The sequence below is a fragment of the Phasianus colchicus genome, chromosome 24 (genome assembly GCF_987193195.1).
Source record: "Phasianus colchicus chromosome 24, bPhaCol1.hap1.1, whole genome shotgun sequence".
Lineage (NCBI taxonomy): Eukaryota > Metazoa > Chordata > Aves > Galliformes > Phasianidae > Phasianus > Phasianus colchicus.
Genome location: NC_143459.1, coordinates 1,678,994 through 1,703,150, shown reverse-complemented (window position 1 = coordinate 1,703,150; position 24,157 = coordinate 1,678,994). Strand labels below are relative to the sequence as shown.

At 45.8% G+C, this 24,157-nt stretch overlaps 1 protein-coding gene across 11 annotated transcripts in view; it reads right to left on the bottom strand.

The window, feature by feature from the left end:
- HIVEP3 (HIVEP zinc finger 3) overlaps positions 1-24,157 on the bottom strand; it is a 216,248-nt gene that overhangs the window by 141,983 nt on the left and 50,108 nt on the right. The gene's annotated exons all lie outside the window — the stretch shown is intronic.

The window sequence follows — 24,157 nt, the reverse complement described above, 5'->3', positions numbered from 1 at the left end:
TTTAGAAAGCAAGAACCTCTAATAAGGTTTCTTTCATCTAAGTTAAGGCTTTTGATATTGATATGCACTTAGAGAATGTGATCAATGGATCAGGCACAGCTGAGGATTCCCTGCAACTGTTCCTGGACAAAGAAACCCAGGAACTGCTGCTTCCAGCTCTCTGAAGGAAGACTGTACAGTCACAGCTCCAAGAAAGAACGCATTGTGAAGGCTTGCAATGCTCTGCCCTCTAAAGAAATAATGGAGCATTTTATTTTCCTCTATTTATTCTTATTTTGTGTTAAACACAATGCAATAAAACTATACTGCTTATCAGTGGGGCGGTGAATTTACCATTCTCTAATGCAATTTGGATAATGCAAGAGAGAAAGGTTTTACCAGAGGCACATTCCTACAATCTAAGTGTGCTGCTGTTCAAGAATGCAAAGCTCTTCTAAGATTCAGAAGTCAGAAAATCCAGAAATTGAAACTGAATATGGGCTTTCTCAGTCAGACAACTGATGTACACTCAGTGATAGCAGCAAAGTGATTTGAGACACCAGAGGGTGCAGAGGAGCCCTGTGTAAAAAACCTGAGCAAAGACAAATCACTGTCAAAACTCCTAAAGCTTTCAGACTGACTGTGAGTTGACTTTTTTTTTTTTGTAATTAAAAGCTTAATGGTTTACTATGTGACTGTCAATTCTCCATGCTGCATGGCAAAATCCTGCACTGGAATTGGCAAAAACCCTCTTACATCCATGTACAAGAGTGCAGGGAGGCAGGGTGAGGGCATGCCAAGGAAGAGTGCAATAATCGTATGTTATCATTATTAACGAGGCCGTTTGTATGAGATAAGAATCTTCTGGTGTACCTTCATCTGAAACCTGAATCCTGTCTTTGTGGCATCAAAGTTGGTAACTGCAGAAATGAAGATGCCATCGTGGAATGTACGTCCTGTGTCAGGACAAGCACAGCTCTGAGCCCAAGCTGCATTTAGACCCTAAGTGAGAGAGAGGAGATTTATTCCTTCTTAACTATATTCTTTCTAATAGTGGAATAAAGACTCTTTGAGCCAAATTCTGTTTCCAGCTCAGTATGTCAACTTCTTAGGACCTACCAGATCCACTGTGTTCAGAATAAGCATAAAATCTAAAGTAAGTTCTATTAATTTGCCAACTTTGGCAAGTATCAGAGCTCTGATACCTGGCAAATGTCAATGGGTCATCATCATAAAGTCACCCATTAAAACAGATGTGACTGATAAGCAGATGAGACCAAGCTCCCATCTAAATGTATCATCGCAGCAGGATGGCATGGAAAGAACAACTAAGGCTGGATCAAAATGTGGGAGAACTGTTTCTGAAGACAATCATCATCTTCTAGACATCAGACAACGTCTGAGCTCCTCGAAAGTACTTTGTGCTATAAATAAACTGCAATAGTTTCAACAGACAAAGCCAGATTTTAAAGTCAAAGCAGGTAGAACACAATTCATGCACCACTGGCAGATTTGCACAAAAGCACATTGTTCTTCACCGGCAGAAAATGTGCACACACACAAAAAAAAAAATCAGTTCAAATATGCTTCAATGTCTCAGTTGCTTGCTTCCATGGAAAGGAAGAGGTTCTGGCCCCAGAGGGTGGTGGGCACGGAACAGGCTGCCCAGGGCAGCGGGCACAGCCCTGAGCTGATGGAGCTTAGGAGAGTTGGGACACCATTCTCAGCCATAGGGTTTGGATGGTGCAGTGTGGAGCCAAGAGCTGAACATGGTAATCCTGGCTGCCCAAGGAGATGGCAAAGCCACCATCCCCAGAAGTGTTCCAAAACCATGGAGATGTGACACTGAGGGATCCCTCAGTGAACATGATGGGATGTGTTAGGGTTGGACTGGATGATCTTAGATGATTATAGCGGTCTTTTCCAGCCTTCATGATTCTATGATCCATGTGGTTTCTTCCAACTCAATATTGACTATGGCTCTATGATTCTAAAACACAGCATAAACCCATAGACCACATACAACATTGAAATAAAACTCACTGAGAACTAATTGACAGGACTGGGAAGAGTCTTACTAAGCTATTACAGGTCGTCTCTGACATCTACTCACATACTGAGTACCAAATTTTCACGAATAGCCCTACTAAACAACTCTCACGAAGAAAGTCACCATCAGACACGGCCCAGCTTGAGACTCCTGCACCAATATTTTTCCTCTGCCTTTCTTCCTAGCCCTTCCCATTCTCAGCCATCCCTGAGGACGGGCCCATGCACAGTTCACATGTGCCCCAAGTACATTCCAAAGAGCCCACAAGGCTCTGCACTACATCAAGTCCCATGGCTAGACGACTCTATTGATGATCCTGGGGGTCCCTTCCAACCCAAGCCATTCTATGATTCTATGACTCTGGTCTTTTCATCCCCAGAGCTTGCTCAGCTGCTCGTCCTTCCAAGGCTGCCTTGCCCACTGACAGGATGGCTGTGAATTGGCACAGTGTAGGCAGTTTGCCACTTGGTGTGAAAAAGCTTCAACAAAGCCGCCCTTGTGTCAACACGATGTGTTTACTTATTCCCATTCTATTTATAATATTTGCTCTGAAAGAAACAGCCAGTCTACGTCCTCCAGGGGATCCTTTGGTGGTTGTAAAAGATATTTTGGGATGAGGGTTTAGGTTTGCAGGGATAACACAGCCCCTCTGGCCTGTGCTTCCCCTGTCATTTACCGCTTTGGGGGTCCCATGACTCCAGGCTGATTTACATTGCAAGTTATCTTTAAAGCCTTCCAAAACTATTTTTAAAAGGCTTCCTTATGTATCTCTTGAGACTGGACTCTCTACATCCTATGTGCGATCATAATCTCCAAAGAGTAATTCTATACTTTCCCATTTTCTTGCCAACATGCCCAGTTTTAAAGGTTTTGATAACTAGGCACAAGAAGCAGCAATCGTTGCTCCTAAACCACCAGGTTGACCCAATACTTAGGAAATTCTGAACATGTTTGAGGAGCACAAGAAACCAGAGGTCCTGGAAGAGTGAGGGACGTGCCAGAATCTTGTAACACCAGGAACACTTTTTTAACTTCTTACAAGTTAAAAAAGACCCTCAATGTAAACCTCAAGTCTGAAATTAGAGAGCATCTTTATAATCCCAGGTGTAAACGCACTTTGTACAGCTGTGATTGTAGCTGCAATGTTTAATAACCATCCTGTCTAGAAAAGAGAAAACAGTGCAAAGTGTCTCACAGAGCAGCACAACAGAAAGCGATGAGAGGCTCAAATCAGTTCCTAGTTTGTTTAGAAATTATTCTTATGACATTGACTGAATTCACCTGTCATCCACTGAATACTCATTTCAGAATTAGTGGCCTCGCTAAGCACCTTGGCTCTCTTGACAATTAACAGAGACAAAGCACCTCAAGGAGAGTATTTTCTCCAAGAGAGCCATTTGCTTGGGATAAACTGTCCTCAGAGGTGCCACCATACCACTGGTGACAAGGACAGGGTCAGGGTGACCAGCCGAGATGGCAGCTCTACCTTATGCCTGAATTCAGGAGAATGCACCATCTGTACAGATATTGTTCCCTTCAGCTCTCATACCACCAGATTTGCAATAGCTTTTTTTTCCCCCTCTTAGATGTGATGCCACTTTGAAGCATCAGTCTCTCAAGCAGGGCTGCCGTGCCCAGCACACCCAGCCAGCCATCCTCTCTCACCTATGTATCTCTTGACTGAGGCTGATTAGCACAAAGGAGTTAAGAGCTAGAGCCAATAATGGAACTAAGATGAGATCCAAAATAGTACGTAATTACCTAAAGTACAGCGTAGGAGGTTTTTAGGGCTAAATTCAGGAAAACAATATAAAATCCACCTCTTCCATGTGCTTCAGACAAAAGTGATGAGATTTCTAGAAAAACCTTATCCATAGGCACATGAAAGCACAGGGTTGGCTCCAGTAAGGCAGTGCTTAAGGCCACCACAGAGCTATTAGCCACCAAATCCTACAATGAGAGATCCAGAGGACATTCCAAACTAGGAGGAGATTGGTTTGAGTGATTTAAAGGGGGCTTAAATTAAATATTAATCAATTTGCATGTAAATATCCAAGGCTCCAGCACTGTAACTCAACAACTCTGTCCCTGTTCTTGCTCAAGTAAAAGCACAAGTAGTAAGAAAGAGCAAAGCTGTTCTAAAGAGAAAAACTGAGGTTGATTTCTATAGGAGCAGGATGGAAAGTGATTCTCAAAGTACAGCTGGGTGAATTAATGATGGATGTAGGATGTCCTCCCTGGAAGTGTTCAAAGTCAGGTTGGATGGGGCCCTGGGCAGCATGGTCTAACACACAGGTTGGCAGCCCTGGAGGTCCCTTCCAACCCCAGCCATTCTGTGATGTGCCTGGATTCACAGGATTACTGATGTCAACCACGCACACCAAGAACTCAGCCCTTCATCTGCAGCCCCACATCGAGCGATCAGTCAGCAGCACCCTCAGTGCTTTATCAAAGGGACTTTTTAATGTAAAAAAGTGAAAACCCCATCAAAGCAAGCAGGAAGCACACGATGCACAGGGCTGCATCCCGAGGGCAGGGAGCACTGCAGGGCCATGGGCAGCTGAGCCTGGCAGATGGGATCCCAGAGCTGCCAGGGCCACGCCGCGAGCGAGAGACGGGCAGAGAAATAAATTCAGCCTCACAGACACCATGGGAGGGCTGGCAGGGCTGGGGCTGAGGCTCCAGGCACTGCTGTGCTCGGAGAAATAGCAGGAGCAGCACATGCAGCAGGGATCGGGCAAGGAATCAGGAGAGCAGATGAGATAAATGCAGAATCGGAGGGGAGAGATGCAAAAACTTGCCATGTTAAAAGGTTTTTTTAGGTCTTAAGAACTAGCTGATTTCTTTCATGTAGTCAGAGATGTTACAATAAGACTGTAACTTGGGAGCATAGTTTCAAGCCTACCTAAGTCGTATGTGTATATAGTATACAATAAATACAATATGCATGGATAACCCTCTAGAAAAGCCTTTGGGAAACAAACTCCCTTAGCAGAGCATCCCAGTCTTTCCCCAGCAACCTGTCACATCTGGGCTCCCCAACAGGATCAGAATGAAAGAGCCAATAACCACAGTGTCTCTGATTCCATCTCTAAACAAATGCTCTCCAAGGAAGCCATAGCCCTGTGGGGGTTTAAGCAAACCCTCTTCTGGAGCCTTTCCTTAAAGTAATGCCAAACTGTTCTGTAACCAACAACTTTTGGGATCTTGGGAGGGAAATATTAATTAATTATCCTAAAGAGGACTTGTGTAAATAATCCCCAGGTCTGCAAAATGTTTGTGTTTGCGAGACAGATTCAAACTGTGTTTATCACTGTAGCACGGTTCAGCAAGTACTGCACTGATGAAATTAATTAGCTGCTTGCAAAAAGAATACAGAGGGAGAATGGTTCTCTTTTAAACGGTAGCAACGTCTTCTCTGTCCAAATACCTCAGTAAAATACAGCCCAGGCAAACCACAGACTCAGCTCTGTCTGCTCTGTGATAAATTAAATCAACTCTTATCAGAAAGTTGATGATCAGAAAGAATCACATACAGAAGCGGTTCTTAGGCGTAGAAGGAACACTCACATATGAATTTTTAAAGCAACCTGCATGCTGTCAGGCAATCCCCAGACTTTCTGCGCACCCCCAATTAAAACCTGTTTTCCCAGTGAAGTTACAGGAGTAATCCAGCACTGATAGCCAAAATAGATGGGACCCATTTGTGTCCTATGCTGCCCTTAAGGCTGCTCTTAGCTGGCAGCCTGCAGATCCGTTAGTCTTGGTTGCCCTAAAACGAGGCCCACTGGTCAATCTGGTAAGGATGTCTGAGATGCGACATGCACTGTCCTTGCTACAGACAGCTCAGGCTTTGGTTTGGGAAAATACATCACCAAAAGGAAGAACATCAAGTCCAGCTGGAAACAAAGCAGCTGCAACCACAGTTCTCTTAAGGTTTGCAACTCAAGTTACGTGTGGGTGTTTGCAAAGGGACCTTCCTTGAACACACGGACTCTTCCAAGAAAAGCAACATTTATATATAATACCAACATAAAATCAGGTCTATTTCCTTTCTTTGCCCCCATCAACTGCTTTATATTAGGCTAAACTTCAAATGCAACTAACAGGTGTCCACGGATCCTTCAGCTTGGTGAACGTGCATTTTGAGATCTTCAGCACACCCATTTTCTTCCAATCTCATCCATCAAATTCATCCCCTCTCTATTTGCACACTCCCAGCCTGTAAACCCAGCACAGAGATCACCAGCACCCAGGCAGTTTGTATGGACCAAGGATGCCCACCAAGTCAGCATGTCCCAAACCTGCCTGTATGCTGCTTGTCAGGGAACCCACAGGCAGGAACAAGGCTGAGCATCCTCTGGGATGCAGGATTTCCCTTCTGCAAGGGCAACCCAGTCCACGAGCACGCAATCACAGCTCATGAGCATACAATAGTGGTGGCTTTCTTTATTTAAAGCAAGGCAGCTTAGGGGACAAAATGGGTCGTCTTTGTTCGTCGCAATGGATAGGCTCCCAATTGTTCAGTGGCTGCAAGGGCTGGGAGTGTGGGCTGGGTGACATTCCCAGCGTAGGAACCAAATTCTGTGCATGAATTTGGTCAAGTTCCTTAAAACCACAGCATCCAGGCTGCCTTATCTCTGTGCTGCAAGGGAACACTGAACAACAACTAGGCTTAGAAATGCCTAAACACCTCAGCAAGAAGTGAAGAAAAAACTGGAGACAGATTAGATTTATGCCACGTATTATTATTGACATAGATTTATGCCACGATATATTAAATGTATACCATTTAATTAAATGTAGGCAATGTACAAAACACTGATCCTGCCCATGTTAGCAACACACTTGATAGAAAAATCACATCTATGCTCAGCAAGCCCATCACTCCTTGGACTGCACACTGTGTTCACCGCATTACCAAAGGCTCTCATTTCACCACCACGGCCCTGTACCACTTGCCTGAGCAGTGCAGATGGAAAAAACAGCCATAACAAAACCCACTTTGCTTGGGACTTGAAGATGAACATGAAAAACCAGCCTAAAAACACAGCTCCAACATCCCAAGCAACAAGGGCACCGAACCTGGCACCTCTCCTAGCTAATCCGCTGCTCCCTGCCTTTCATCCAAGTTTCTCACTCCACGTTCTTGCCTCTGCGGTAACTAAAATAAATAAAGAAATACATCAAAACCTAACGTTTATTTTAACTTAGCAGGTCGGCAGAGATGGAAAAAAAAAAAAAAAAGAAAAAGAGAAGGAAGCTACATTTCAGTAGCGTCACTGGAAATAAATCAAACCAAATCTTAAAGGCCTGATCCAAAGAAAACTTGGATTTTAAGCCATTCCAAACTCTCCAAACAAATGGATGATATTCTGGATGAAATGCAGAAGCCTGTTTTGCGAGCTGGTTTAAGAAAAGCTCCAAGAAAATAAAAATCCCTCTCGCATATCTCAGGACTGAGCGTCTGGGAAGATCTGCTCATCCCTCTCAACAAGTAGGTTGGTTCCTTCAGCCCTGTCAAACGTCCAATGGAAAAATCACAGCACTCCCATCAAATACAGTTTCAATCAGGCCCATACATGAAAACAACTTCTACAAAACCACAGGGAAAGGCCAATAATTTCAAATTTCTTTAACGCCGTTGAATTTTCTATTTCATTTCATTTGCTTCCCACTGAGCTGAATCCAGATGGAGAGCCCTGCCTTGCTGACCCCCCTGCACTCCTGTAGGGTATCAGCTCAAACTCATGCCCAATGTGCAGAGCAATGGTTCTCCTGCCTGGAACAAGTTGGAGGAATCTGCTCCAAAAGGAGGCTGCCCTCTTTTCTTCTAGTTTTGTGATTTCATTTGTTTTGTTTTCTTGTGGCTTGGGAATAGATGCACCATGTGCACTAACCTGATCAAAGCTTATCTGGACGAAGACCATTGCTTTGGGCTGGACACTGATTGAAGCACGACAGACAGAAGGGGTGAGGAAGCAGGGAACATACACATTAGTTGTATATGAAGTTAGCACAAAACAGTAGGACGTGGCATTCACTCTGCATGCAGACACCTTTTTCCTGTAACAACTTTTTTCTAGAGCAGAGAAGGACACTGCAATGCAAGTTGCAAAAGAAGCTCATGCACAGCAGCTGACACAAGATGCTCTCCACCAGCAGTCGACCTCACCACATTCACCTCGTGCCCTGCTCACCAAGCTCTTCCTCTTCTTGTGACCATTAAAACAGCACAGAAAACAAATGCATGAGGAAGCTTTGCTCTGAAACTGCAGGTTGTTCAGCACATTCTTGATACGAACCCACAAGAGGAAAGACAAAGGGTAAGTCAGCTGCTCTGCTGCTTCACTGCATTCAGGCACTTACCATGCTGCTGCCACAACCCAACCTCTGTGACAACGCCAGCTTCCTGCCTCCTCTTCCAGCCACTTCTCCATCACCTCATTCCTGGACATCTCCAACCCAACCCACTGATGCACAAAGATCCAAATCAATGTTCTGTTGGCTTGCTTAACTTTCCCTTACTCTTATCATCCACAAACTGTCACAAAGTGAAGGTGTCGAGACACACCCCCCAAAAATCTGCCCTTTTAACTGAGATAGTACTTCTGGGTTGAGAAAATTTGAATTTGTCACTGATTACTGAAGGTTTTCCAGATGAGGACATCTAGAATCTCATGCTGTCCATCACGAAGTGAGGTTTCTCAGAAGCCAGACAAAAAGATTTCTTCTGCAAAGCCACCTTTAAAAACCAAGCAGAAGCTGTGAAGAAACATCAAAGTCAATCCCAGGGAGCTGAATAAAGTGATGCCAACAGACATCAGTGAGAATCTGCATCCAAAAATGGGGTCAAATTTAGGTTTTGCAGGAACAATCCACCCCCTGACCAGCAGAAACAACTGAAGTATCCTTAACGTGAAAAGCACGGTTTTCTGCTAAGCCACCTCTGATATTTAAAAGCTGCCATACAGTAGACATCTCTATTTCAATTTATCATGTTTTTAACTGATGAAACCCAAATTTATTTCTGTAAAAACAGTGCACATTCAAAACCACAGAACTTTATCAGGAAAATAACGCTGTGACCAGCTGAGCTATTCACATGACTACCAAGCCTTTCTTTTGTTGCCACTTATAAAACATATCTTCATTTAAGCTTTAAGTTCAAACTACACTTTCAAAACGAGGAAAGAGATGTATTTACCTGAAAAACCCAGAACCACAAGATCCTTGAAACAATTTTTCTTATTCAGAAGAGGCAGCCAAAGAGAACTGAGTGAGGTCTGAATATCAAATCAAGCATAACACAAACAAAGGAAAAAGGAAAAGAAAAAAGAAAAACACAGCGCTGGCCTGGAGTACTCCAGCTTGTGTTACACACAAGGCCAGCATGAGAGAAAACACACAGGGCGTCAAAATTCAGAGTAAATCCTAATGACTCACCCGATATGCTCTCCTGGCTTCCTCGGCTCAGAGACACGCAGGGATTTCAGGCTCTAAAGAAGCCTTTGAACAGCCCCAGGGGCAACGGGATATAAAAGTTGTCCAGAAAGACAGCTGGGAAACATGGCAAGAGAGTGAAGCGGGCCATCTCAGAAGGGCTCATTTCCATCAGATAAACATGGGATATCAAAGCAGGCATGAGAGGGCCTCATTGGGCCACCCAAGGGATCCGAGGCTTGGGGAATACAATTGGCAGGCGACAAAAAAGGCACGATGCACCAAAAAGATCAGGAAGGAATAAAATCAACACTGCAGTACATCTTGGAGAGGATCCGTGTTACTACAGCATTGCAGACAGCTGAGATCTGCACCGAGCATTGATCTCAACGTGGGAACACCTCGAGGCAGCCCAGGAAGGGCAAACCCATATTGGGTCCGGGGATTTTTTCTGGTGGCCCTCAAGAAATGGTTTATGGAGAAGGACAAAGGACTGCACTGTCCCTGCCAAGAGGAAGACCCCCACAGCTCTGCTGGGTTTGGTGGAGCAGATGGGCAGCACCAGCACCCAACAGGCCTTGAGGGATCCGCTCTGAGGCCATCTGTGCCTGCCTCACAAAATGCACCTCCTGTTAGAGCTTGGGGATATGAGGAGCATGGGGAAAAAGAAAAAAAAAAAGAAAAGAAAAACAGAGAGGAAGACTCAAGGTGCAGGGTCTGTTGGAAATCCCTGTCTGGTCTTCATAAACCTACTGTGGGCATGGGAAAGAAAGGGTGGGAGCAGAAAGCAGTTTCTCTGGTTTTTGCTAAGGACAGATTAGGTCAGCCAAAGAGCTAATGATGGTGTTTGCAGCATTAATTAATGCTCACGTTATCAAAGCACCAGAGATACCAGACAGGATATCTCCGTGACGAAGTGCTCCCAAGAAATTCGCTGGCTCAGAAATATTCCCAGTGGGAAGAGATAAACATGACCAAGAGCTTAAACACAAGCAAGAAGCATCCCAAGACTGAGATCTGCAGAGCCCTGATGGTACAGCTTGAGGAGGGCAAACCCTGCCCACTGATTCCATGAATTCACCTGCACAAAGCAACGTAGTGGGAGATCGGTTTGAATTGAAGCAATACCAGTCATTACAGAAGGGCTCCTCCTGTCCCAGCTGCCCCAAAAAGGCTCAGACCTGGTGTTCATCAGGTCAACCCAGAAGTAGGAGGCACCTTGCTGAACCTAATGAGAAGGTTTATGTCCATCACACACAGTAAGGGAGATCACAGAACCGTAGGGGTTGGAAGGCACTTCCAGAGATCATCGAGAGATCTGCAAAGTTAATGAGTATCTAATGATGAGAAGGAATTTTTGGACCACCTACACAGATTAAAATCAAAACCTCCTGAAAATAGTCATTAATTTGACAACAAATACTGTGATCTATGAATCAGCAACACGTGTGTGTTTGGAAAATGGGTAAAGAGCAAAACTTTCCTAGGTAGAGTATAGAAATCAATCTTAGGGTAGAATTTGGTCCATTCAATTTACTTAGATTACAGATGCAGTAAATTAACTGTCCTAGAAAAGAAAAACTATTTAGGCCCTGCTCAGACAGATAACGAGAACTATCTGTCAGGAAACCTTAAAGTATCAACAGACAGGGAAAGTAGATGGTCTCACCTAATTTAGATATCAAACAGCCTGCTGGAGTTTACATCTCCTGCCTTCCCACAGAAGTGCATTAAATGTAATGAGCTGTGCAATAAAAAGTATCTGATGGAGTTGTGAAACTAACCATATAAATTCTGATGGACCAGCAAAACAACCATCATGTGGATGTGGAGATTTAATGAGATGAATAAGCACAATTTCAGAGGTGTTTCCCATCCTCAGTATTCAAGGTTTTCTATGACACAGCCTTCAACAAAGAAATGCTGAGTCTCACAAATACTAATCCCAATTTAGTCATCATTCAACATAGCTGGCTTTACAAAAAACAACTAGGATGGAATTCAATCTACTATTCCTTTGGGCTATTTCCTATTTGCACCAATTACTATACCTTGAACAAAGGTTGAAAACTACGCAGGAACAGGCAGAGGTGACAAATTGCTAAGAAGCAATAACCCTATTTTAGTTTAATAGCTTCCCAGTGATAAAAGAATGAGAGGAGAGGGCTCCCAGGACACAATCTTCTTGATGGGAATAGATGGGAGTGACATACATGTGATTCTGCCAGCAGGTGCAAAAAGTGATTTGCAAAGCCACCAGAGACATCCAGGATGGGAATTCAAAGCAAAGTCTGAGCAAGAAGGTAGTGCTGAGCATCACTGCATCAGCAGACAGCAGAACCCACATCTCACGCTGTGTTTAGAGCCATAGCTGTACACTCTGCCACCAAGAATCTCACAAAATACAGCAACAAACAGCTTTAATCAAGGAGAAGACAAAGTGACAGCTTAACAACGGTGCAAAATCAATTGTAACAGCTCTATAAGGACACGTGCTGCATGCACAATGTAAGTATTCTATACATTGTTATGGCCTAATAAAAAGATTAGGAGAATCCCTGTTTTCTTTCTGGGCTTTTAGTCTCCTGCTCTGCAATCCCCAGCTGCTAACACTACTGTGATATTTATTTACTCGGGAAGAAAAATAAGCTGAAAGCAAAAGCATTTTCCTGACAAATCCTTAATTCCCCCCCCCCCTCACTCTTCTGCAGACACAAGTCAGCCTTAGCATCTCTGTCAAACAGGACCAAATTTCGAAGTGTTTCTGTAATCAGAGCGAAGTGTTTGGGTCTCAGGAGCTGTGGTGGAAGGCAGCACTGCAGTGACACGGCTGTGATTTGGTGGGGAGGAGGCAGCAGGATGCTCTCATGTGTCTAACAGCCAGCATCCTCAGCATGGGAAGGGAATTGGCAATAGTCTAAATGAAAGACCAGGCATTTATTTCCACCTTCCAGGGCACAGGTCAACACCACCAACTTGATAACTGCCTAGCCCTGATGCTAAACGTTACAATGGGCCCCTCGACCCATATGTTGTGTCATATACACAGCAGCACAGTTCCCTTGAGCTGCCCTCAAAGCAAGAGAAAAAGACATAAGGCACTGCTTGACCAACCCCTCTCCCAGGGAGTCACACAACTTCAGCCACGCAGCCTTCAGCAGCTCTGACCAGAAGCACAGAGGGAAAATGAGCACTACATGCTTCCTCTAGGCCAGCTTAAAACCATGACTTACAGTGGCTGAATCATAGAACAGCTTGGGTTGGAAGGGACCTCAAAGATCATCTAGTTCCAACCCCTGTGACATGAGCAGGACTGTCACCCATGAGATTAGACACTAGAGCCCAGGGCCCCATCCAACCTGGCTTTGAACACCTCCAGGGAAATGCTTGCATTAACAACCTTCCATAGGGCTAGCAATATGCTGTAGGATCAGGGCATCATGAAATTACATTAAATAAGTGGAAATCAGAACACACAGCATTAAGACAGGACAAGGGGAAATGGTTTTTAAGTTGAAGGAGGAAAGATTTAGGTTGGACGTCAGGGGGAAATTCTTTGCTGTGAGAGCAGTGAGGTGCTGGAACAGCTGCCCAGAGAGGCTGTGGATGCCCCGTCCATCCCTGAGGTGTTCAAGGCCAGGTTGGATGGGGCCCTGGGCAGCCTGAGCTTGTATTAAATGTGGAGGTTGGTGGCCCTCATGTGGCAGGGGGGTTGGAGCTTCATGATCCTTGAGGTCCTTTCCAACCCTTATTTGCTGTAAGACAGCAAATACCACCAATACATCTGCCCTGACTCCAGGTGGCCTGTGATATAACATTGCTGGGTGCATCCTGCTAGCATAGCACACACCTTGACTCTTGTTCTAAAGAGTTTGCAGAACTCATGCGATGCAAAACTGATGATGCAGCACTGCCATCCTGCAGCACGTGGCTCTGGGGCACAGCTCAGGTATGGAACAGCCACCCACCCAACAACAAACAGGAAACCATGCAATCAAACACAGGACCAGCAGAAGAACATAAAAATGAGAAAAACCCAGTGGCTCAGATCTCAGTTTTTTTTTCCCCTTGTTTCCCAAGAGCTGAGCATTACACATGGTGAGGATTTTTCCCCTCCCCCCCATTGTTAAAATGGTGGGTTTGGTCTGAGAAAGACCACGGTTGTTTCCTCTTCTCACCAAGGAACAAAAATCCTGCTCATTCATTTGGCAAATCTGGCATTCATTAATATCTGGGATTTTTTTTTGCTTGCCCACTGCCATGATGACATCTAGTTCTGCTGGCTGCAACAACTGGGAGGAGGGCAGTTTGTCTGACTTCAGCCACCTGAAATCCAGAGGTGCCAACAAGGTGAAATTAATTCCTTTTCCCCATTAAAAAGCACATCAAATATTGCATGAGACTACAGATCGGGCAGGGACTGCAAGGCATTCTTTGGTTTTTGAAGTCTTCTCCTGCGCCTTTCAGGAACATCCATCAGCCATAGTCAGGGATCAAGGATGCACCTTCATGCTGCTCGTTCTCATACCCTTGACACAATCCTTATCCTGCCACAGGACTGCAGAGCCCTATGCAATATTCCACCCAAACACAGCCCAGATAGAGCAGCATGGGGCAGGGAACACCCAGCACCTTCCTCTCCCCATAAAAACCGAAAGTAGCTTCACCAATCTTATTTATTCCTACTTATTCCTACTACAAAGGAAAGCCCTGACCTGCCCACCCACCTGGGTGCCTGTGAAAATGCTCTTCTCCTCTCCTCGTTCTGCTGCTGCCCCCAGGAGCTCATCCCAAGGGCAGCTCAGCTGGGCCCATACCACGCAGTGTCACACGAGCAGCAGCAGCACACACCCGCTGCTCCCCTCTTCCCTTCCTCGCTTGCAGGTTTCACACCCACTTCAATATTTGGGCCGCTGAATAGGAAGGAAGGGCTGAAATCATGCCCAGACACAAACCCATCCAAGGGAGGGGAGAAAACAAGCAGCCACTATTCCTCATCTGGAAAATTTTCATTCTCTGCTGGATGGGTTTTGGAGTCCACAAGTTTGAGCTGCGGAGTAATTTTGCAGTTTCGATGTGTATATTAAAGAAGGAAATAGCTTGCTCTCAAAGACCCTGTGTTATTCAAATGAAGCAAGGCTGTGATAAACAGCACCTTCTTGTAAAGCAACACGGGGCAGCAGAATCCAAGCTGGAGGTGCACAACCTCACACCGCCTCATCAGAGTTTGCAATACTTAAGACTGCAAATGGTTGGGTTGTTGTTGTGGGTTTCTCTTGCTGCATAGCGTTTCTAAACAGGAATCCTCAGCTCACCAGTTAGAAGGAATCTTGAAAATCAGCCACGCTCCATAATCTCATCTGTCATTGTCAGAAAAGCGCGGACGCGAAACAAATAGGACGCCTCTCCTCCAAAGAGCGCGCAGTCCAAAAAGCAGCATCACCAGTCCGTCCCAGCCAGCAAGGTTGGAATCCTCTGCATCCAGCCCTGCAGAGCAGCCAGACCACACTGGTGAGGCTGGCTGTGAGGCGCTGGGAGCCGGAGCCATCAAAGCACGGAGTGCACGCGGGTTACGGGACGAGGAAACGCTGCTTCTGCTCCATCCTCCGCGGTGGCTTGGTGACTTCATCGTTCCAGATTCTTTCAATTTGCTTTTCCCACACAGCACCAGGGAAGCGTGGCTTCAGGGAACAACAAGTTTAAGAGAGAATGTGGAGATGTAAAAAGTCACAGGCGAGAAGGAGATAAGAACCAAGTGGGTATTGCAAGCAGTCTCCAGTAGATGGGAGAAGGAAGTCCAGACACATACTGCTGTTTTTTTATTATTATTATTAACAGATTTATCACCTTTCCCAATGACAGCAAGGCCAGGAGCCATGCAGAGCCTGCAGGCAGGTTGCCGCCGTGAGCCCAGCACCACACATGGGCTGATAGCTCTGTGAAATCCTGTCTGGAATCCCAGTAGGAAAATATTAATTTTTTTGGCCTTCTGCAGCACAGAGTCTGTATGTCAGAAACAGTGTGAGTGCTGCTTGCCTGAGAAGCACCAGGGAAACAAGGAGACAGCACCCTGGGAGGGCATCTGAGTGCTCCAAGTGATGCTGCAACGAAGGAGACACTCAGGATGAGCCACAGGACCCCTCTCTTCCTATCTGCCTCCATCCTCCTTGCTTTCTTATGTCATCTTCTAGCAAAAGCATGATTGGTGAGGCAGCCCTTGAGCAAGGACTCTTTGGACCTACATTTCTGGAGAGGGGACCAGAGCTGCTCCCTCACCTTGCTGACAGGCAGCTTGTTTACTCAATCAGACGCAGTGCCCGTGGCTGTGGAGAGGTTTCTATTCCAAGCAGGCAGACAGCAATTAAATGGCCTGACCCACACAGCCTCAATTACAGCAGCGCAGAGGGCTCTGTTTACTTGGTTGGCCAACTGGCAATTACAGACCCTTCCACCGAGCCCTCAAACCAGCCAATTTCTGCAACAAAATATTTTATTTGCTTGTGAAAATACAACGAGCACGTTCTGTTACTATCTCAGTTTGTTTATTAAAGGCCTGTTGCCAAGTTTAGGGCAACCGTCTCAATATTTTGACCAAGCCCTATTCTATTACCTGCTCTTACTTCATTTCAACCTTCCCAAGCGTATTGCTCTGACCTTGGCTGAGAGCAGGAGTTAAACACCTCATGGGGCAGCCCAGGGAGGAGTGGAGATGCTGTGGGATATGAGAAATGCTCCTGGGATGGTATCTAAGGCCATGGGGATCATGGAAGCCTATAGCTTTTCCAAAGCTACAGAGGGATTGATGTCAAACACGGCGCCTTCTGTGCACACTGCCATCAACCGTGGCAGCGACACCACTTGGGACAAGGAGCACTGACATGTTTGTACTCACACATGCTTTCCTTGCTGTTTTTTCCATAAGAAGAATGGTTTTGAGGGCTCAAAGTGCTCCTCAACCATTTGGCCAACAGCTGCAAGCAGCATCATACTGGAGTGGGCTTTGATCAAAGGGTGCCTCAAAGTGGGCTGAAAAGCTGCACTTTGCAAAGCTAATCACAGAATGGCTTGGGTTGGAAGGGACCTCAAGGATCAGGAAGCTCCAACTCCCTGCCACATGCAGGGCCACCAACCTCCACATTTCACAGCAGCCCAGGCTGCCCAGGGCCCCATCCAACCTGGCCTTGAACACCTCCAGGGATGGACGGGGCATCCACAGCCTCTCTGGGCAGCTGTTCCAGCACCTCACCACTCTCCCTGCAAACAACTTCCCCATGACATCCAACTGAAATCTGCCCTCCCTCAACTTCAACCCATTTCCCCTTGTCCTGCTGTTATCTCCCCTTTCAAAGAGTTGATTCCCCTCCCCTCTGCAGGCTCCCTTTAGGTACTGAAATGCTGCAATGAGGTCACCCCGCAGCCTTCTTTTCTCCAGGCTGAACAAGCCCAGCTCCCTCAGCCTGTCTTTGTAGTGGAGGTGCTCCAGTCCCCTGATCATCCTTGTGGCCTCCTCTGAACCCTCTCCAACAGCTGTCTTTCTTGTACTGGGGGCTCCAGACCTGGACACAGTACTCAGATGGACCCTCACGAGGGCAGAGTAGAAAGGGACAGTCACCTCCCTGTCACTGCTGGCCACCCCTCTTCTGATGGAGCCCAGGATACCAAACCCAAATGCACAAACACTGGATCGCATTATTTTCAGCCTTACACCAGAGCAGCACCATCCACTGATGGTATGGAAACGGGCTTCACAGAGGCACTGCAGACCAGCAAGCACTGCAAGTGACAATTCCACAGTGCTGGGGGCACCAGGGGCATCACTTCCCACACTGCTGACGCTGCACAGGAGTATTTTTAAATGCACAACAAGTGGTGCCCACCTAATGGTGGGCAGCTAATAGGAATGAATGAATGAAGGGCACCCAGCCTTTAGTGTTCATTTCCGTGTACTTTGTTGAAATGGAACATGTTGACATTTTTGAGCAACAAAATTGTTGTAAAAATTGCTGATAACATTAAACTGAGAAATGCTACAGCATTCACCAGCCAAATGTGTTATTTCTGCTTAAAAAAAAAAAGTCAAAATTAAGCCCATTTAGCCATCAGCTGCAAAGCTTCCATTATGCCTCAATATTTCTCCACCACAGCAGGCAGAGAGACGGAAAGATCAACAGATAGCAGCCAGGCAGGCAGACACATCAAAGCCTCCACGTCAAGCAATACGCCTGCAAAGGACTGGATGCACAGATCCAAAGTCCAAAGCAGCACCATGGCTGTCAGCATTGAAGACTGTGCAAAAAAGCACAGGGGTGAGCTTGAAATGGGAAGTGATGGGCAAAGGTTTTCCCTTCCTCAAAAGGATCTCTCTTCTCCCTAAAAATTATGCTTTTATTGAGCATTGCCTGCATTATCACTCATCCTTCGATCTGCACAAGAGAAACTCTTCCCCCATCCCAGCACCCTTCAGCTCACACATCCCTTGTGATTCACCTTGACACCAACAAGTAGAAAGCATAATTATAGCTACTACTTCTATTAAAGGAAGGTGATGGCACAAAATGCTGTAATTATACCACATTCCCAAGCAAAACTCCAAAACAATGCAGCTTTCAATGCTGTCAAAGGGTTTGGTGTCACTAGCATGGCAGAATTGGATCTCTGTCCCATCCGCATAAGAGTGTCCTGTTGGAAGTGCATGGGTAGAATCAAAGGAATCACTGGGTGAAAACCCAGAGGAGACAGGAGCCTGACTGACACTCAGAGAAGACATTCAAAAGATGGATAGAGAGAAATGTGACTGTTTCTAAACAAAACTCTTCGGCTCGTGTGCTGCTGGTGCCCTTCTGCTGCACCCCCTCACACACAAATGCATTCACAAATGCACGGCCACAAAACTAACTGCACGATGATTCGATGCCAAAGGAAAAAAGAAAAGCGCCTTTTATTCGTGGCATCTCCCATCAATGGCTACTTTATATTAAAATCAAGGCACATGCTTTCCAAACTTAAAAGCTGCAGCAGAAAAAAAAAAGAAAAAGTCTTCCTCCTCTACCATTAACACTTTTATAGCCACTTCTGTATAGTTTTGAGCTGCTCAGAGGGGTCACAAAGCAGCGAGTTGTGATGGTAATTTCCCCCCCTTCATAAGGATATAGGCATAGCTTCTATATCCTGTATGTGTTTTGTATTACTGGAGGGTGTTTTGATGGAGACAGAGCTCTCATGTCCTTATGGAATCCCCTACGTGGCATGGGGGATGCATGCTGCTTGGTGCTTTCTTCCCATAGGTTATAGAGGCCAAAGATTCAGTTGTAGTGGCAAGAAAAGCAAGAGGAATATATGAAAATAACAATAATAATAATGAAATCTTAAGCTACCCTTGAACCTTGATCTCCTTGGTTAATCTCCAAGCCTTGCATTAAAACACTGCAGGACAGACCAAGCAGACAGGATACCCAAAGGAGCTGGTAGAACTGTGTGTGACTACAGCCAAAACTTGCCTTGACTGCAGGTGGAACCTTGCAGAAATGCCAGCAAACACCATCCTTCAATGGGAAATTCCCCATACAGCACCAGTCCTGCTTCACCCCACACATCTGGTCCCACCCCAGAGCAGACCAAGAGGGACAACTCACCATTGCTTTGCTTTTGCCTTCAGGGCAGTAAGCACTGCTGCAGATGCTGATAGCAGAGCACTTCTGGGAAGATGGCTTTAATTAATTGGTGCTGGCAAGCAATCCCAGGGCTTCACAACCATCTCAGTTCAAGTACCAACCCAAAGAGTGCAACATTTCAGCAGGCAGGCTTAAGAAGTAGGGAGCTTGGCTTTAAAAGTCATCAGATTTATAAATAAGCAACCTATCCCTACTTCCCTTCTGTTTCACGATCTGTTTGTTTACTTATTAACACTTCAGATTCCGCCCTATTTTTTGTGCAATGAGGAGAGCTGAGATTTCAATGTGAAGCCAACCCAGAAGCAAACATTTCATTGCATACTGCCTTGTGTAGCAATTGGACAGATCGATACAATAGGAAAGGCATTACAACAAAGGTGTGATAACTAGCGTGACAGAAAGGTACCATAAAGGAAGACTGCTCACCTGTATCAGAAGATTCCAGGTTCACAGGGGAAAGCTTCACAAGGAGGAATCTCCAAGAAAAGATCCTTTACCAGCAGCAGTCAGCCCTTAAATGGGGTCTAAGAGAGGTGGAGCCAGGCTGCACCCCTTCCTGTCTCAGAGCTGAATTGCCTTCACCTAAGCTCCAGGGCTGCCTGGGTCTTTTCCCCAAGTGCTCAATCAGTGGTTCAGGCCAGGACTCAACAGCTCCCATTCACCTTGCTATATGTATTTTAAGGTGCTGAAGGAATGTTTTTAAATCCCCAGCTCTCACCAAACAGCACATATCCTGCAATCCATTGAATAATTGTCCTAACGAATGCCCAGCCATTAAAACCCCTGCAAGAAGACAGCAGATCTTTGCTAAACGGTGGCAGTGAGCCTAAAGCAAAGCAGCAAACTCCCCAAAACGCTGAGCTTTTGAACAGAAGCATCCAACAGACTGTACCAACTGCAATCAGAGACCAGCAAGAAGGATGGCTCACACCCCCCATGCATGCATCAGAGCACTGCTATTATTATTATTTGTTACTCAAGATCTACGTGGCACCATCAATGATATTCGTGCACAGAACGTGTCCCAGGGGATTATAATCATGATCTTTATCACACAAAATCCCTATCAGCAGGCAGCAGTGCAGAATTGCTGGTAACCTCCTCCAGGTCCCAAGGCCTGAAGGTGACAGCATGAGAAGCCACCACCAAGTGACAACAGCAAAAAGGATGGGGAAAAAAAGGAAAATCCCCTCACATCACTGGAGAAGCCCTGAGGAATTCGGGGTGAGCTGCAGGATGGGGCTATCTGCAGTCATACAAACGAATGCATAGTTTGGCACTCACTGCAGGCACGCAAGTCAGTTTTGCAGGAGGCATCTCACTATAAGTTACCAGGATGCAAATCCAGTTTCAACAAACAGGAGGGAAACTGGGAGGTCAATTAACAGTCACAAATAGAAATCATGGTATGTGATTTACCAGCAGCTGCAGCGTAGCATTCATCGGTTCCAACAATAATGCGCTCGCCACTCAGCTCAAGCCAAAAGCCAAGGAGTAGGATGGGGAGCAGAACTGGCTCCAGTGCTTCCCAGTGCTGCAGGAAAAGGGCTTCAATCCCAGCAAGCATTGGAGGATGATGGAGACGAGCTAAATTACACTCTGTTCTTCCTGCCATCCTCTTGCCAAGCTCCGCTAGCAATCAGACAGACTCCTAAGGGAAGGACTGCATCCCAGAGGATGGGCAGATGCAATGGGTTGTTCATAAAGAACAAAGTTTCCTCTTTCATCTATAACTGGAATTTCTTCACAGCATTAAAAAAAAAGCCAGTTAAATTAGTGAAATGGCACCAAGTGATCCTCACTGCTCACTGGCATCCAATGACACCAGCAGGGTGAAATTCACACTAACCCTTTCCTTCTGGCTCCCACTCACACTTAAGTTTAAACCTCACAACTTCTTTCCCTTTTTGAAATAAATGTCTTAGTGGGTCTATTTTGTTTGGAAGTGGAAGAAAGGAGGGCTTACCTCAGCCCTTAGCACAGCACCATGTGTCCCCATGCTCTGTCCTTGGGGTGTCCAGCTCAGAAACTGCAAAACACCCAGGTGCTGTTTAAGGTCTGATAATACTAAACCCAAATCAACACCCTCACTGCTGCCCTCTGTGACTCCTCAGGCAGGTACAGCTTGCAACAGACAGCCTACACTGAAGGTATTTCTGGTGAACTTTTAATGAAGAGATCCCCTGCACTACAATCAGCACACCTGGTTCTTCCCACTGCCTCACCTGGTGCCATGATTCCCCTCCATATACTCAGTCAAAGCATACAAGCTTGGAAAGTAATTATCACAAACCCAGAGAAATTAGAAGTGAAAAAGAAAAAAATCTACTAAATCTGATTTTGCTCTTATTGCAGCTTGAGGGCTGAGTAGGACCCAACCAGCCTTTGTTGGGAAAGCCCTGAGCTCCCTGTTGGTGTGAAGCAGCCCCTAATCCACAGCCTATGCAGAATTTGACCCTCTGCTCTTCCATCCACCAGCACCAGCATTTTTCACAGCTGAAGAGCAAAACACAGCCCTGCCAAAATGGAAACAAACAGGAAGAGGGCATCCAGAACAACTTCTCTTGAATTTTATTTTTTTAATGATTTTATTAACTTCTCAACACAGGTGCAATAACTATTGCTTTTTTTTTTTTTTTTTTTTTTTTTTTTTCTGCACACCTCTGAGCTTGAAAGCTCAAGATAACTTTGCTGAAGGAGAGCAGTTAGCCTCTTTCCTCTTTGGGATGGCAGCAAGCATTTGCTCCAGCTTGTAATCTGATGGCTAACAGCCTCCAGCTCAGGCAGGTGAATGTCCTGAAATCAAGCCACCACGTCTACCCATATCCCTGTCCTGGCCACCATGTCTACCTGAGACCTCCTTTTGGCCATCACATCAACCCATGTCCTGGCCATCACATTTACCCATATTCATCAACATTGATGGAAATTTGCCCCATCTCTTCTGCTCACCCCTCCAGTCAGAGAAGGAGCAGCACGAGGAAAATGTGCATAAAGAAGTGCAATGATTGATGTCAAACCTGTCAAGCCTCTGTTGAAATATTGCTGTCATTACTAAAGCTCTACGGTATTGCTCTGGTTGAAGCTTTGTGGCTGCTCATCTTTAACAGGAGCTGCTGTACAAAGGCTTAATTGTACAGATCAGCCTGCAAACCCAAACAGACACGTTCCAGGAGCTGACAGGCATCACCCATCCCTTTCTGAGCATCCCAGGGGATTGTCTGGGTGCCACATCTCACAGTGAGGAGCAGGGCATGGAGACAGGCTCCTGAGCATCCTGGTGATGCCTCAATATTGGCGTGCCCTGTCAGCACTGCGGGGTATTTAATCCACACCAGGAGAAGAAGCTGATTTCTTCTCCTCTCTGAATGTAGCCAGCTCTTTCAAATGAAATATAGGAACCAGCATGTCAGAGCTCACAAGACCCCACTTCTGTGATCATAGAATGGCTTAGGTTGGAGGGATGTTAAAGATCATCTAATTCCAAACCTCCTACCATGGGCAGGGCTGTCTCCACCAGATCAGGCTGCCCAGGATCCCATCCAACCTGGCCCTGAATGCCTCTAGAGATGGAGCAACCTGTTCCAGCATGCCACTACTTCCTGAATAAAAAAATTCTTCCTCATATCTAACCTAAATCTCCCCTCTTTTAGTTTAAAGCCATTCCCCCTTGTCCTATCACTATCACAACTTTTACATGGCCTATCAGGCCATGTAAAAAGTTGGTCCCTTCAAGTACTACAGGGCCATAATGAGGTCTCCCTGCAGCCTTCTCTTCTCCAGACTGAACAAGCCCAACTGCCTGAACATTTCTTCATAGGAAAGGTGCTCCAGCCCTTTGATCATCTTTGTGGTCCTTCTCTGGTCCCACTACAACAGCTCCAGAACCTTCTTGAGCTTGGTGCCCTGGGCTGCAGATGGAGCCTCACAAGGGCAGAGCAGAAGGGGACAATCCCCACACACACACTCTGCCACCCCTCTGCTGATGCAGCCCAGGGTCCTGTTGGCCTTCTGAACTGCAAATGCACACTGCTGGCTCGTGAACAACTCTTTATCCACCAGAACATCCAAGTCCTTCTCCACAAATGAGGTCATCTCCCAGTCTGTACACATAGCTGGGATTGCCCCAACCCAAGTGCAACACCTTGCATTTGGCTTTGTTGAACCTCATTAGATTTTCATATGCCCACTTTTCAAGCCTGTCCAGATCCTTCTGGATGGCATCCCTTCCTTCTATTGTGTCAACTGCATTGCTCATCTTGGTGCCATCAGCAAACTTGCTGAGAGTAACACCTGACCCCACTGTCTACGTCATTGATAAAGATGCTGAAGGGCAGTTCCAAGACAGACTCCTGGACAGCACAACTCATGACCAGCCTCCAACTGAACACAGAGAAGTTTACAACAACCCTCTGGCTACAGCCATCCAACCAATTCTTTATATACCAGATAATCCACCCTTCAACTCCATATCTCTCCAAATGAAAGATAAGGATGTGATGCAGGACAATGCCAAAGGCCTTGCACAAGTCCAGGTAGACAACATCAGTTGCCCTCCCTTTGTCCATCAGTGTCATCACCCCATCACAGAAGGTGGGTCAGACACACTCTGCCCTTGGTGAAGCTGTGTTGGCTGTCTCAGATCACCTCATCTCACATGTGGTGAGCCATTTAATAGCTGGACTCACCTCCTGGCTGTATACAAGCAACTGCAATTACACATCTTTAATGCAGGAATGGAAAAAAAAAATTGTTCAATAAAGCATTATGGCTTTCACTTTAATAGTCCTATTCCCTTTTTCTTCATCTGGAAGAAAAACTCTTTCAGGCAGCATTACAAGTACAAGTAGTCTCATCCTGGGGGTGCTTTCACAGCTAGTGCTGCTGAACCCTTTTTTTTTTCTTTCTGTTTTTCCTTCTTAAAGAAGGGGGAGGAGAATGGAAGAATAAAACAAAGTGTGACTTCTGTTTCTGAACCAGCCCTTCTCTGTCTGAGCAGTACAGCCCAGTGCAG